This window comes from Euprymna scolopes, chromosome 29 (assembly GCF_053919585.1).
Source record: "Euprymna scolopes isolate OS-2025 chromosome 29, ASM5391958v1, whole genome shotgun sequence".
Classification (NCBI taxonomy): domain Eukaryota; kingdom Metazoa; phylum Mollusca; class Cephalopoda; order Sepiida; family Sepiolidae; genus Euprymna; species Euprymna scolopes.
The window spans coordinates 26,950,194-26,965,588 of record NC_136510.1 but is presented as its reverse complement, the minus strand read 5'-3'; positions in this window follow the sequence as shown (position 1 = coordinate 26,965,588).

Here is a 15,395-nt window from a genome sequence, read left to right as displayed (position 1 = left end):
TATATACATATATATCCATACATATTACAGTTTTTTAAAGGGTATGTGGAATCGTTAGTCTTTTGAATGTTTTTAGTGTCTATTTTTTTTCTCCCTGCATCGATCTTCCCCCAAATTCTAATGACTCCACTTATCCTTTTAAAAACTGTAATAAAATTTTGTACCACAAAAACCCTTTATTAAATATATGACATAATTATGCAAGTTTGAACATCGAACACATGTCTGATGAAGTATTACAATACCGATTATAAGGATATATGATTGAGGTCACCAACGATTGTTATGTATTTGTTTAAATTATTTTGTTCCGTGTTTTTATTATTTATTATTATAGTATTTAGATCAGTGTAATAATTTTTTTTAATCATCGGAAAAGGTTTTAACTCGTTTCATACGTTCTGTAAAGCGTCCTTTTTAGAAAGTATTAAAAATGTAAAATATCTAAAATATATTTTAAATGTATTAGAGCATTTAAATATACATTTTTCTCTCGTTGGAATCTCTTTACCATATATATATATATATATATATATATATATATATATATCGTATTAATAATTCCACTATTATATCTAAATTTGCTTCAGTTTGTGTATATCTGTTACACTTTTGCATTGTATTGCTTTCTATAATTGCAATTTCCTTTATATACACACAGTACACAATGCTTCAAGCAAACTACATTAATCTCTTATTTATCATTACTACTAGCAATAGGAAATTAAATTTTATAAAAATAATAGTTTCTCAGATTGGAAATTAAGCACATATTTTCCCGATGTCAATTCTGATATACCGACATTTCTGAATTTTCCGATTAAATATACCAACACTATTAGCTACAAATGTTTTTCTATCTAAATTCTTAAATACTGACCGTTAAAAAATATTGGCGCTACACTGTCTTCTATTACCTATTTATGTCACATGATCTTGTCATGCAGTTGACTAAGCCAAGCAAATAATATTACTATTTCTAACGCCTTCGTTGGCCATTTTTCTCTCGACCCCCGCAACCCGCTCCCTGTCAGTTGCAGTTAATGTCAGTGCGTTGACCTTTCGACACCCTGAGTTCTATGAAGAAAATTTGCATATTTGGCACACTACACTGACCAAATATGGCAAGAGTCCATCAAGGCTGTCCAACATCAGACGATGACGTCATCAAGGACTTAGTGACGTGTTTATGCATATGGTTGTGAATAGGTATATGCATGTGATTGTATATGTATATACGTGTGTATGTCTATGTGTATAGATTTTGATAGTAATTTTTTTTTTACCAAAAGTTGACGTATTCACCTGCATTTTTTGCTATTTTAATACTGAATTTTTTAGATGAGGATTGATAATTCATATTATTTGGATTATTCGGACTACTGTTCTCATCTTTATTATTCTCACAAAGTTTCGGTCGATGTAACATCCGACCTTCTTTATGTGTATCTTGTCCAACTCGAGAATCTTTGTGCCAGACTCGGGTATCTTTCTGTCAACCTCCGCAATATTTCTGTCAATCTCAGTAATATTTCTGTCAAACTCAGTAATATTTCTGTGGAAAATCTACACGCAATTTCGAACAGAACCCTTTATTTAATTCGCAGAGTTAACCTGCTCTCGTTCGGTCAGCCATGATGGTGTAGAATTCCTAAGTAATTCTCAATTGTATTTTTAGTGTAACATGCAATGAGGATTAAACCTTCAACCTTCAGAAAGGTAACTTACAACTGAATTTTACCTAGTATTCTATCCAGTACGCCACGAGTCCTTGCGCTAGAACGGCATCGACTGAAACGTTGTGAAAATAATACTCCAAAATGAGAACAGTAGTCGGAATAACCCAAGTAATCCAAATTACTTTTTGCTGCTAGTGTTTGTGTAGATAACACCATTAATTCACGAGGCTAAGAATAAACACTGAAAACCAGAAAGTGAAAATTCCTATACAAATCTCATTGTAAACATAGTGGTTTCCTTTCTTAGTCCTGTAGACTAAATTAACTGTTTATTACGATAAAAACAAATTTAAACAAAAACATTTGCGTGATGTATGCTACAATATATATGAGCACACTTGGTATCCGTAGTGGCATTCACCCAGGTAGGGTTGAGCCAGTTTTCTTCGGAGGATGGTGTTCTTAGGAAATGTAAAATTCACAAATGATGCTCAATCGCATGTATATTCCTCTCAAGGGAACTGACGACGTTGATTTTTACATTTTCTTTTTTTTTTTTTGCAGGCAGTTTTAGTGATGTACGTCCAACAGACTTGGGGGGGCACATCAATAAGCACACCTGCATACGATGTGCAAAATCTGTAATATAAATCTCACCTGTCTGTTAAAGTGTATGTATGTATGTATGTCTAAAACTTTCGACAGAGGTGACGGATTTTTACGAGATCGGAATTGTCTTGAAGCTTGACCCTTCGGACGACAAATATCGAAAAATTGATCAAAAAGATTAATTCCTTCACCCTCAACTAGGCATTTTTCTTCAGGAAGGGGTCGCTTTTTTCGCCAATATTGTCGAAAGTCATCCCTTCTTTTCGATTGACTAGCCTTAATTGAAACTTTCGCCACTTCCGGTATGACGATGGACGCAACAGCAAGGACATCACGATTTTTTTTCAAGTTCTTCTCCTTCGCGGTATGGGTTCGAGCCTGCCTGTCTGCCTATTACCACTTTTGTTTTTAATTTTATTATTTATTATTTTTGCTCAACACACATCTCCAAACACCTGGGCAATGCTGAGCATCCAGGCTAGTTGTTAATAACTGATAGCTTCCTCTTTTGGTACTGCCACGATTTTGGCTACGATAGCTCTTTTAAACTAAGAAATAATCTGAGGAATGTTTTTAAAGATATTATATCGGGAGGGGATTAAGAGCCGGTAAGTTTGAAGCTCAGAAAAGATCGCATAATCTACTCAAAAAAAAAAAAAAAAAAAAAAAAAGTGTTTCTGACTTTTTTTTTAGATGAGAATTCATAATTTGGATTTTTCGGACAATTGTTCTCATCTTGAGTGTTATTCACACAACATTTCGGCCAATGTGATCCCCAACTTTCTTCAGGTGCATCTTGTTAAAATATGCACGGAATTTCGAACGAAACCATTCATTTAATCCACAGAGGTAACTTGTTCTCGTTCCGTCAATCATGACTAGGCAAATATTTTAAGTAATTCGTAATTGGATTTTTGTATCGCCAACACTGAGGATTGAACCTGAAATTTCCAGCACAGTGTGATATGCAACTGAAATTTACTTTATCCGTTACGCCGTGGGTCCTTGTCATTAAATAAAGGATCCAGTTCCTCAGGAAGATTCCCGTATTAAAAAAGTTACACCTGAAGAAGGTCGGAGGTTACACCGACCGAAACGTTGCGTGAATAACACTGAAGATGAGAATAGTAGTCTGAATACGCTAAATAATTTGTATCACACAATTATTTAAGCGAGTCGTGCGTAGAATTGCTCCAGTTAATTGAATCCAATGTTGATTTTTATTGATGGGGTTATCTTAAAGATAATGTCTAACAAATCAATCCTGGTGCTGCCAGATCAGGCTGTCTATTGGCTTCCTGAGACGAAATGCACCTACATTGATGTTCCTTTTTGTTTTTCTATTCTCTTTTGTAAAAGTTCATTCAGTTTTACAAAAGAGAATAGAAAAACCAAAAATAAAAACAGCCCCTTCCTCCCCCTTTTTTTTTCTTCCCCTACTTCCCGGTCCTAGATATGACCATAAACTATATCCAGTGGTGAGGCCCCAGCTTGCGGGCTTTGGGGAGTGTGGAGCCACCCTTTAATTGCCAATGCTCCCAGGTCAACTCTAACCCGGAGTGGCAGTACCTGTTAGGGTACCAACTATGGGTTAAATAGAAACCGACTTGAAAACAACAAATATATTCTATTAAAAAAATAATCTTTAAAATCTTTGGATTCGGCATTAAATAACCTAAAAAGGATTGATATGCCGTAAAACAAAAACAACCAATATTAAATCAATCCTCAGACTATTTCTGATTTCTGAATTAAATATAAGAACATCGCAGGCAAAATCAGAACAGTGCTAAGATAAATGTCAGCAGATTGATTGGTGATTCGTATTTAGATATGTTGTTTATCATTGAACTACAATAGAAAAAGAACGAGCCAAGATCACAGTGTAGTATCTGTTCTGATGCTACACTTCGCCTTTTTTCTGTTCTCGGTCAGTGATGGAGAAATCCTTCATGACTGAGACCAGTTTTATTTTGTTCCTATCTAGAATGCCCCTTTTTAGGAGGCTGGAATTTCCTTACATTAAAACCCGGTCTTGTATCTAACTCTGCCCTCGTGGGGAGGCAAGTAAATAAGAACAATAGAAAAAGAACTATTGAACATTCATGGTGAACAAGTCGAGAATAGATTGGAGTTTAATTCTAATAGATTTGCTACTGATCAAGAACCTGAGCCCAAGTCGTCTCGGCATTTCCCGGCAGTTTGCATCGAGCAGCTGGAAAAGTTGCTGGAAAAGGCCGAAGCGAACACTGGTAGACGGTGAATTCAAAATGCTGAAAAAACTTTAGCAGAAGATGAGACTTCCCGTGAGTCCAATGTGAAACATTTTTTTTTTTTCGAAATAAGCATATATTTTTTTCAACAAAGGTTTTAAAAATTTTGAGGGTTTTTTTTTTTAGGTAGATCGAAAATATAGAAACAACTATGATAGAAAGCAATTTTTTTCCAAAAAGTATCAGAAAAGTTTTTTTTTCTTAAAACACTTGCTGACAGTTGATAAGCTGATCGCATTGACTTTTTAAATTGTTTTCTGGCAACTTGCCATAAACTGCCAGATATGCTGACACGATATCAGTACCCCAGATTTTAGTAGAAAAGAACTGTTAATTTTATTAATGGTCTCATGGATAGCTTTTTCTAATTTATTTTTGTATCACTTTGTATGGAGAGCAAAATTATGTAGACATTAAAAGACAAAGATTCGAAAAGATAGCATCAAAGTATCACCTTCTAAATCTCCCATATTACAAACCCCGCACTACTCTCCTTTGTCATAAAGAGAACTGAACGTTGGTTTTCTTCCCCGTCAAGTTAATGTGCATTCCGAAAAAGTAAATAAACGTAAAGACGAGTATAAAGAAAAGACAGCACAGACCAAAAGAGATTTTGCCCAAGATGCACGAGAACTTGGAAGAAAAATGTTTTATTTTCTTTCTCTTTGGTTAGTGAATTGCAAATAAGAATTTTGGGAGCGGAATATTTGGGCAAATAAAGAAGAATTAAGTGAAGACGCCATTTTGTTTGTTCTAACCTTTCCGCCATTGCAAAGTGTCGAGTGGCAGTAGCCACGATATAAAAGATGATATACGAGATGAAGGAGAAAGAGAATGAAGGAGAAATAGAGAATGAAGGAGAAATAGAGAATGAAGGAGAAATAGAGAATGAAAGAAAGGTTAAGTTTGCGTTACGAAGAAAGAATGTAAGAAAATATTTTTTAAAATATATTTAAAGGCACAGAAGAAAGAAAGGAAATGTACTTGACTTGTGTAAAAATGTTGCTTATTTTTTTTTATTTAATCAATAGTAATTTTATGCTTTCCACTTTCCGCCACAACTTTGTCTAAACCAAAATAGATAAGGTAAATTTAACAACCATTGAAGAACGAATGAAAGAACGAAAAGTGTATTTGTGTAAAAATAGAAAATGAAAATCGACAGATATTTTCATGTGCGCTTCTGGCCACCACAAAAGTGCCAAACTTAAAAAAAAAAAGTAGGTCTATATTAACAAACATTGCCGAAAGAATGGGAAAATATTAAAAAGACAACGAAGAAATAAAATATATTTGTGCAAAAAATTTATCTAGGAGTGAGCTTAGTTAAGTTTTGTCTCAGAATACCCCTGATAATTATCGATAACTGAAACCGTTATTTTAATTTATCTACCATCAGTAAAGCCAGTTTTTCCATGTCGTCGCTTACCAACAATAGAACAACGGGCAGGGAAAATTCTACTGTGGGTAAATTGATAGCGTGTTTTCTTTTTGTGTTCTTTTGTTTGTTTTTTTTGCATGACGTGGTTTGTAGGTTCAAACTCGGCACGTAAATTGGTTCATTTTTTTTCATTAACTGCAAAGAATTTTTATAAGACTTGAAAATTTACGTGTATTTTTTTTTTTTTTTTTTTCATTACGTGGTCTGAAATTTCAAACCCCGCACGTAAATTTCTTTGTTTTTTTTTATGGGAAAGATGATGATGATGATGATGAATAATAATAAATAATATATATATATATATATATATATATATATATATATATATATATATATATATATATATATATATACATATATGGCCAGGTTACGCCGGGCGTCCTTGCAAAGACAATGAAGAAAAACAGAAACACATGAAATTAAAATTACAAAATAGTCTATAAAAATCTAAACGAAACAAAGATTGAAGAATTTATAAAAATACAAAAAATAATCTTAAAAATAAAAAATTTGAAATGTTAACACATCTACTCGCAAGAAAAAACCCTCCACAAAAATAAAGAAAATAAAAGACAAAAAAAGACAAAAAAAAACTGTAAAGAATTAGAAGGTAAAGCAGAATATCGTCGGAATTTTCCGGATAGTTGTTTAAAACGCCGGAAGATGCCGAACGAAAGTTTCGTGATTTTATTTCGTGCAACGTAAGCGAAGGTTTTTAATAATAAAAAATACTTTATTTCTGTTATGAAAATAATTCAATGAAAAATTTATAGAAAAATGAAAACAATTTTTTTTTGTTGTTTCTAAGAAAATACAGTACATAACTATTGGACATTTTTACGAAACTTTAAAAAATTTTAGTTCCAACTGACAAACTGAAAAGGCAGTTTGTCAGAGCAGTAGTGGAGTTAGTCCTTGTTTACGGCGCTACAACCTGAAGATTGGTTATTGTTGTTGTTGTTGTTGTTGTTTATTTTACGGCATATCAACCCTTTTCATGTTATTTAATGCTAAATCCAGTGACCTTGAAGGAAAATGTTTTATTAGAGTATATTTGTTTTTTTAAGTCGGTTTCTATTTAACCCATAGTTGGGACCCTAACAGGTACTACCAGTTCGGGTCAGAGTGGACCTGGGAGCAATGTTAATTAAGGGATGGCTTCACACTCTCCAAAGCCCGCAAGCTGGGGCCTCACCATCGGATATAGTTTAAGGTCATATCCAGGACCCCAAGAGATTGGAAAGAAAACTAGACGGCATGTACAGTCGTATGCTACGACTAGTGTTACATATATCTTGGCAAGTTCATCGCACGAAGCAGCAACTTTATACTAACCTACCTGCTACGAGTTGCCGGTCACTGCCAGAGGAGCTAGCAATAGCTGGTAAGAAGAGGATTGTTGTGGGCTCCACGGCGGGGGCGCGGTTTATTTCTGCCCCATTGTTATTTTCATGGCATGTGCTCGACTGAGCTTCAGTCTATGATCCTGTCTTGCATTCACAGCAAAAATTCGTCTAGCTCCAAACACTGTCAATAATTTTGTCTTTTCTCTATCTGTATCTAAACTTAAATATAAGTTCTACGAACAAAGTTTCTTTCCTAGAACTTCTCCCCTGTGGAATTCTATACTAGGGAGTTGCTTTCCAGTTAACTACAACGTGGTTGTTTTCAAATCCAATGTAAACATGTTCATGTTGAGCCGTCTTCTTAAATTAAATTCTAACTAATTTCCACCATTAGAGATCGTTATATTCTTGTCTTACCGACCACCTTACACTCATTAATATTTATCCTCAAACGACCTTCTGGCCTTGATAAGTAATCACTATTATGTAAAAAAAATGTTTGGATAGGACTCGTCAGAATAGAGTATATGCGTGGCTATTTTATCCAAATATAATTCTTCTATTAATGGTGAGAATTTTTTTATAAAATTCTTCAGGTAATTACGGAGACGAACAGGTGAAATGCATCCATATTGAAAAAAAATACTGTGGAACCGTGTGGATTCGAGCTTGGCACTCTGAGATCACATCGTTATCCGTTTCGCCAACGCCATCTTCCATTATTTTAAGTGAAAGAACTGTAAATAAAAAATAATAAAAAGCAGAAAAAACCTTGCCAAAATCTGTCAAACGAATCAGACAAAAATTAAAGAATTGGAAAAGAAAGTTTCAAATTCAAATAAAGAAAAACGCAAGAATAAGGAAAGAGTAAGAAAAAATAAGACATGGGGGGCGGGGAGAATCGAGAAAAAAAAAAGACAAATTCAAGAAATGAAAGAAAACCGAGATCAAAAACCAAAATGGCGGATAGGATAGGAGGAAAACCGGAAGATGAATTATTGGAAAAGTGTGAGAAAATAAATGGCGACAAAAAGATTTTACCTTTGATTCAACTGTCCAGTAAATAAAACAAGTTTTGTTTGTTAATGCATCGCTTTACTTAAGAATATTGATGAAAATGTGTACACACACATATGTAGACATATATATATATATATATATATATATATATATATATATATATATATATATACACTAAACTAGTCTATTTCATTGCATAAGTGAGTGTGCTGATAGAGGCACACGAGAATACGTATATGTATCTGATGTATAAAAAATTCGCCAACCTTGTTTTTGTTTTTTTTCATTTGATATTCTAATGTTATTATTTCTATTGTTATTGATAGAACCAAGTTTTCAGTACATCAAGTAATTACGTTTCTGAATTTTTTAGATGAGGATTGGTTATTTTGCATTATTTGGATTTATCGGACTACAGTTCTCATCTTGAGTCAGAATGAGAACAGTCGCCCCCAAAAACCCAAAGAATACTCAAGTAATTAAATATATACAAAATTAGCCACAAAATTTTCCAACGATGGTTAATACATATGAAGATTAAAATAAAAAAATATGACTTAGCACACTTTTATTGATTACTAGACCCATCCTGACCCGTTGGGCCAGTATTATATTGACATTTGCAACAGTATGTGGTGTTAAAACTATGCATTACCGTATCTGTTTGGTGTGGCCGCGTTTCATCATTTTCAATATACGGTATTATAAGTATAAAACAACACGTAGTTCGAATCCAACAGAAATGAATAAGGCAGACCAATATGCCACCTCGTGGCGATTGAGTGAGTCAGTAAAAAGCACTCGGAAAACAAATGATGAAACAACAGCAAAAAACATCTACATATGACAATTAATACGCGATGTATCATCCGAAATATCGAAAGGATGGATGGCTCTCATCTGGGTGAGGCCCCGTGTTTTGACAAGCTTCTGGGTTTGACCTTTACTCCTGATCTGAAATGGAACACGTACATCAAGTCTGTTGCCAAGGTCGCTGGAAAGATGGTGGGATCCTTCTACTGCTCCAGAAGATATCTCACTACTGATGCAATTCTCTATCTATATAAAAGCCAAGTACGTCCAAGGATGGAATACTGTTGCCATATTTGGGCAGGAGCTGCTAAAAACAGCCTATCCTGCCTTGATAGAGTACAAAATAGACTTCGTGGCTTAGTGGGGGATGCCCTTTTCTCTACCCTGCAACCTCTCTCCCACAGAAGAGACGTTGCGAGCCTATCCTTGTTTTATCGTTATTTCCATGGCAGGTGCTCGTCTGAACTCCAATCTCTGGTCCCCCCTCGCCAATCTTTCACGAAAAACACCCGTCTTGCTGAATCCACAGTGAAAAAATTTCCCCCACTCTATATCTGTGCCTAAATCAAAACGCGGATTCTATGAACAAAGCTTCTTTCTTAGAACTGCACGCCTGTGGAACTCTGTTCCGTCTGCCTGCTTCCCACCGGACTACAACTTGGATGTCTTCAAGTCCAATGTTAACAAATTCTTAATGAACCGCCCCCTTAAGTAAACACTTCATCAAATCTCCGCACTAACGTAATGTACTTGCAATAACTCTTATCCCTGAGTGGCTTCCGGGCCTTGATAAATGGTGATCACTGTGTAAAAAAAAAAAAAAAATCACACACACATTAAAAACACACACATATATAAAGGGGATTAGAAAAACAGTCCGAAGAGCAGACTATATTTTAATGTATTAGTAAATTCCTTAATACAATTAAAATAAAAGAAAACAGTGCTCGTTGCAATGCACACATATATAATAAGCTCGATAGGCAAATATATCCTAAAGCTATTTTAATATTGAGTAAGATGATTGATAATTTATAATTAAAAATTAATAGGTATATATATATATATATATATATATATATAAAACTTTTTTGAATATATTATATATATCCTCTCTTAACCTTATCCTTCAATCTCATTTTATTTTAATTTATTTTTTATTTTATTTTCATTTTATCTTACTTTGTTTATCAACATCAAAAAGTAACTATTTTCCTTTATATTTTAAATATTTTCCAGATACATATGCCTTACCTAAAACAAAATGCTAGTCTTATTTTTGATGTCTTTAAAAAAAACTTACTCAATATTTTTGCTGATGAGGAGACTTTGTTTCAACAAACTATATGATAAAATTATTGTCCAAGATTTATTGTCTATCTCAATAAAAACATCGTTTCCGAAACGATCGTACAATTTATTAATTTTGTTTGTTCTTCCTTGTAAAACAGATTTTTAATTTTAATTATAAATTATCAATCATCTGTGTGTGTGTGTGTGTGTGTGTTGGTAAAATATGTTTTTTTTTCAATTATATTTCACTCTTTGTGTATACCAATCCTTTTTGCTTAGAAGCGCAATATATGTTAAATATAACAAAAAAGCATATATTAAAAGAATAATAGTAATAACATAGTTACATTCGAAGTTAGAAATATTTACCTTTTATACAAAACAGCTTCACAAAATTATACAACATGAGAATATTAAAAAAATTAAAAATTCTTGAAGCGTCATATATTAGGACCCTTCAACCAACTATAAATGATATCGCATTCGAGAAAAGCAGTAACATTCTAAAATGTCTTGCGTAGTTCGTATTGGACGGACTTCGTTAACGGTGTCGACGAACTTTTTTAATACTCACATTTTTAATCGACGTATATTTTTAATCGACTTTAAATTTTAACTTATCGCCGCTTAATGTATATTTTAATTTTCACTTTTAATTCTCATTTTCGCTCCTTCGCACTTTTACTTCAACGCCTGATGATGATTCGTGAACGAATCGAAAGCGCTCTTGACAGCCACAATTATGGAACTTTAATATTTTTGATTTTGATACAAAAAAAAAGATTATACGGAAAATCGAAAAAATAAAATAATGAATCATAAAGCAAAGTGTCTCCGTTGCATTTAATATTTGCTTGAATGAAAAAATGCTGCCTAAATATGCCAATATATTATATATATATATATGAAAATATATATTATATATATATATATATATATATATATATATGAAAATATATATATATATATATATTGTCTGTATTTTTGAGATGAGGTGTTTTCATTGATTGAGATTGTCGGACTGACTTCCTCATCTTGGTTGTTATAGTCACAACGTTTCGGCCGTTTTACCCTCCGGCCTTCATCAGGTGTTTAGTGACATATGGTCGAGTGGTCCTAGACGTTGTATCAAAGTTTACAGTTACCCAAAGGTGCTGAGTTCAATCCTGAACGAAGGCAGTAAAAAAAGTAACATTCAAAACTGCAACTATGTTTCAGAGCCTAGCTGGCGTCTAAACACGGTTCCCCCGTAATAATAATAAAGGGTTGGGTTCGAGACTCCTAACAAACGGTTCCCCAGTTCGATACAAAACACCTGATGAAGGCCGGAGGGTAAAACGGCCGAAACGTTGTGACTATAACAACCAAGATGAGGAAGTCAGTCCGACAATCTCAATCTCAATATATATATATATATATATATATATATATACAAAGAAAACAGAAGCCCGATCCCCCAAGAAAGAATTTAGAAAGCTCATTACAGAAAACATGATTATTGTGGTTGTCTCATATTGTGACCTGCGCCTGCCTATTCTCGGGGCATTACACTCATTCAAGCCAAAAATCCGAACATCAACCATCAGACAGGGTTTGGATTGGGGACGGCCAACTGAAATGTTTAAACGCGCATCATCTGATGAGTCAGTTTAATAAAATGAATATTCACTATACCACAGTATCTGACGACGACCCATGACGAATGAAAACTTTTTTTACGTTTGTTGAATTTCTCTACTCGGTCGCAGAATACGGGGATTCTTCGGACAATTATTAGTCAGATGAATCCAAATAATATATATGTAGCTTATTTGGATTTTTCGGACTACTGTTCTCATCATGAACGTGTGTTTGTCTGAAATCAAATTTGATTCTATACGTGTGTCCATTTGATATTTTACTTATGCTTTCAGGTTTAAAAGTTTTCCTTAAATGTTTTTAACAATAATAATGAAAATAATCCTCAAGATGTGCATACAACACATATATATATACTAGTTTACGCACCTGTTAACGCTGGATCCTATTTCATAATGGACTCGTATTTTAAAAACCCAATCTCATAATCAGTTAATATTCTTGTTGGTGTGTCTCTTTTACGGCATACCAACGACGTTGATGCACATGTTTTAGTTAGATCATCGAAGTTAAGCAACGTTTTGTCTGGCCATTAGCAAATGGATTAATATTTCGGAATATCAAAGACTTTCTTATGAAAAAAAAACTACAGCTCTGGAGTCACTTTTACCAATTACTGGTCACATCGTTTCTATCAAATCGTTGTTTCGATACTGTATTGTAATACAACGTCTTATTGGAATAACTACTTTTGATACTGCATTGTAATACAACGTCTTATTGTAATAACTACTTTCGATACTGCATTGTAATACAACGTCTTATTGGAATAAATACTTTTGATACTGCATTGTAATACAACGTCTTATTGGAATAACTACTTTTGATACTGCATTGTAATACAACGTCTTATTGTAATAACTACTTTCGATACTGCATTGTAATACAAAGTCTTATTGGAATAACTACTTTTGATACTGCATTGTAATACAACGTCTTATTGGAATAACTACTTTTGATACTGCATTGTAATACAACGTCTTATTGGAATAACTACTTTTGATACTGCATTGTAATACAACGTCTTATTGGAATAACTACTTTTGATACTGCATTGTAATACAACGTCTTATTGGAATAACTACTTTTGATACTGCATTGTAATACAACGTCTTATTGGAATAACTACTTTTGATACTGCATTGTAATACAACGTCTTATTGTAATAACTACTTTTGATACTGCATTGTAATACAACGTCTTATTTGAATAACTAATTTGATACTGCATTGTAATACAACGTCTTATTGGAATAACTACTTTTGAAACTGCATTGTAATACAGCGTCTTATTGGAATAACTACTTTTGATACTGCATTATAATACAACGTCTTATTGGAATAACTACTTTTGAAACTGCATTGTAATACAACGTCTTATTGGAATAATTACTTTTGAAACTGCATTGTAATACAACGTCTTATTAGAATAACTACTTTTGATACTGCATTGTAATACAACGTCTTATTGGAATAACTACTTTTGATACTGCATTGTAATAACAACGTCTTATTGGAATAACTACTTTTGAAACTGCATTGTAATACAACGTCTTATTGGAATAACTACTTTTCATACTGCATTGTAATACAACGTCTTATTGTAATAACTACTTTTATACTGCATTGTAATACAACGTCTTTTTTGAATAACTATTTTGATACTGCATTGTAATACAACGTCTTATTGGAATAACTACTTTTTATACTGCATTGTAATACAGCGTCTTATTGGAATAACTACTTTTGATACTGCATTGTAATACAGCGTCTTATTGGAATAATTACTTTTGAAACTGCATTGTAATACAACGTCTTATTGGAATGACTACTTTTGATACTGCATTGTAATACAGCGTCTTATTGGAATAACTACTTTTGAAACTGCATTGTAATACAACGTCTTATTGGAATAACTACTTTTCATACTGCATTGTAATACAACGTCTTATTGGAATAACTACTTTTGATACTGCATTGTAATACAACGTCTTATTGGAATAACTACTTTTGATACTGCATTGTAATACAACGTCTTATTGGAATAACTACTTTTCATACTGCATTGTAATACAACGTCTTATTGTAATAGCTACTTTCGATACTGCATTGTAATACAGCGTCTTATTGGAATAACTACTTTTGATACTGCATTGTAATACAACATCTTATTGGAATAACTACTTTTGATACTGTATTGTAATACAACGTCTTATTGTAATAGCTACTTTCCATACTGCATTGTAATACAGTGTCTTACTGTAATAACTACTTTCGATACTGCATTGTAATACAGCGTCTTATTGGAATAATTACTTTTTATACTGCATTGTAATACCACGTCTTATTGGAATAATTACTTTTGAAACTGCATTGTAATACAACGTCTTATTGGAATAACTACTTTTGATACTGCATTGTAATACAACGTCTTATTGGAATAACTACTTTTGATACTGCATTGTAATACAACGTCTTATTGGAATAACTACTTTTGATACTGCATTGTAATACAACGTCTTATTGGAATAACTACTTTTGATACTGCATTGTAATACAACGTCTTATTGGAATAACTACTTTTGATACTGCATTGTAATACAACGTCTTATTGGAATAACTACTTTTGATACTGCATTGTAATACAACGTCTTATTGGAATAACTACTTTTGATACTGCATTGTAATACAACGTCTTATTGTAATAACTACTTTTGATACTGCATTGTAATACAACGTCTTATTTGAATAACTACTTTTGATACTGCATTGTAATACAACGTCTTATTGGAATAACTACTTTTGATATTGCATTGTAATACAGCGTCTTATTGGAATAACTACTTTTGATACTGCATTGTAATACAGCGTCTTATTGGAATAATTACTTTTGAAACTGCATTGTAATATAACGTCTTATTGGAATACCTACTTTTGATACTGCATTGTAATACAACGTCTTATTGGAACAATTACATTTTAAACTGCATTGTAATACAACGTCTTATTGGAATAACTACTTTTGATACTGCATTGTAACACAACGTCTTATTGGAATAAGTACTTTTGAAACTGCATTGTAATACAGCGTCTAATTGGAATAACTACTTTTTATACTATTACTTTTGTATACTGCATTGTAATACAGCGTCTTATTGGAATAACTACTTTTGATACTGCATTGTATACAACGTCTTATTGGAATAATTACTTTTGAAACTGCATTGTAATACAACGTCTTATTGGAATAACTACCTTTGATACTGACTTGTAATACAACGTCT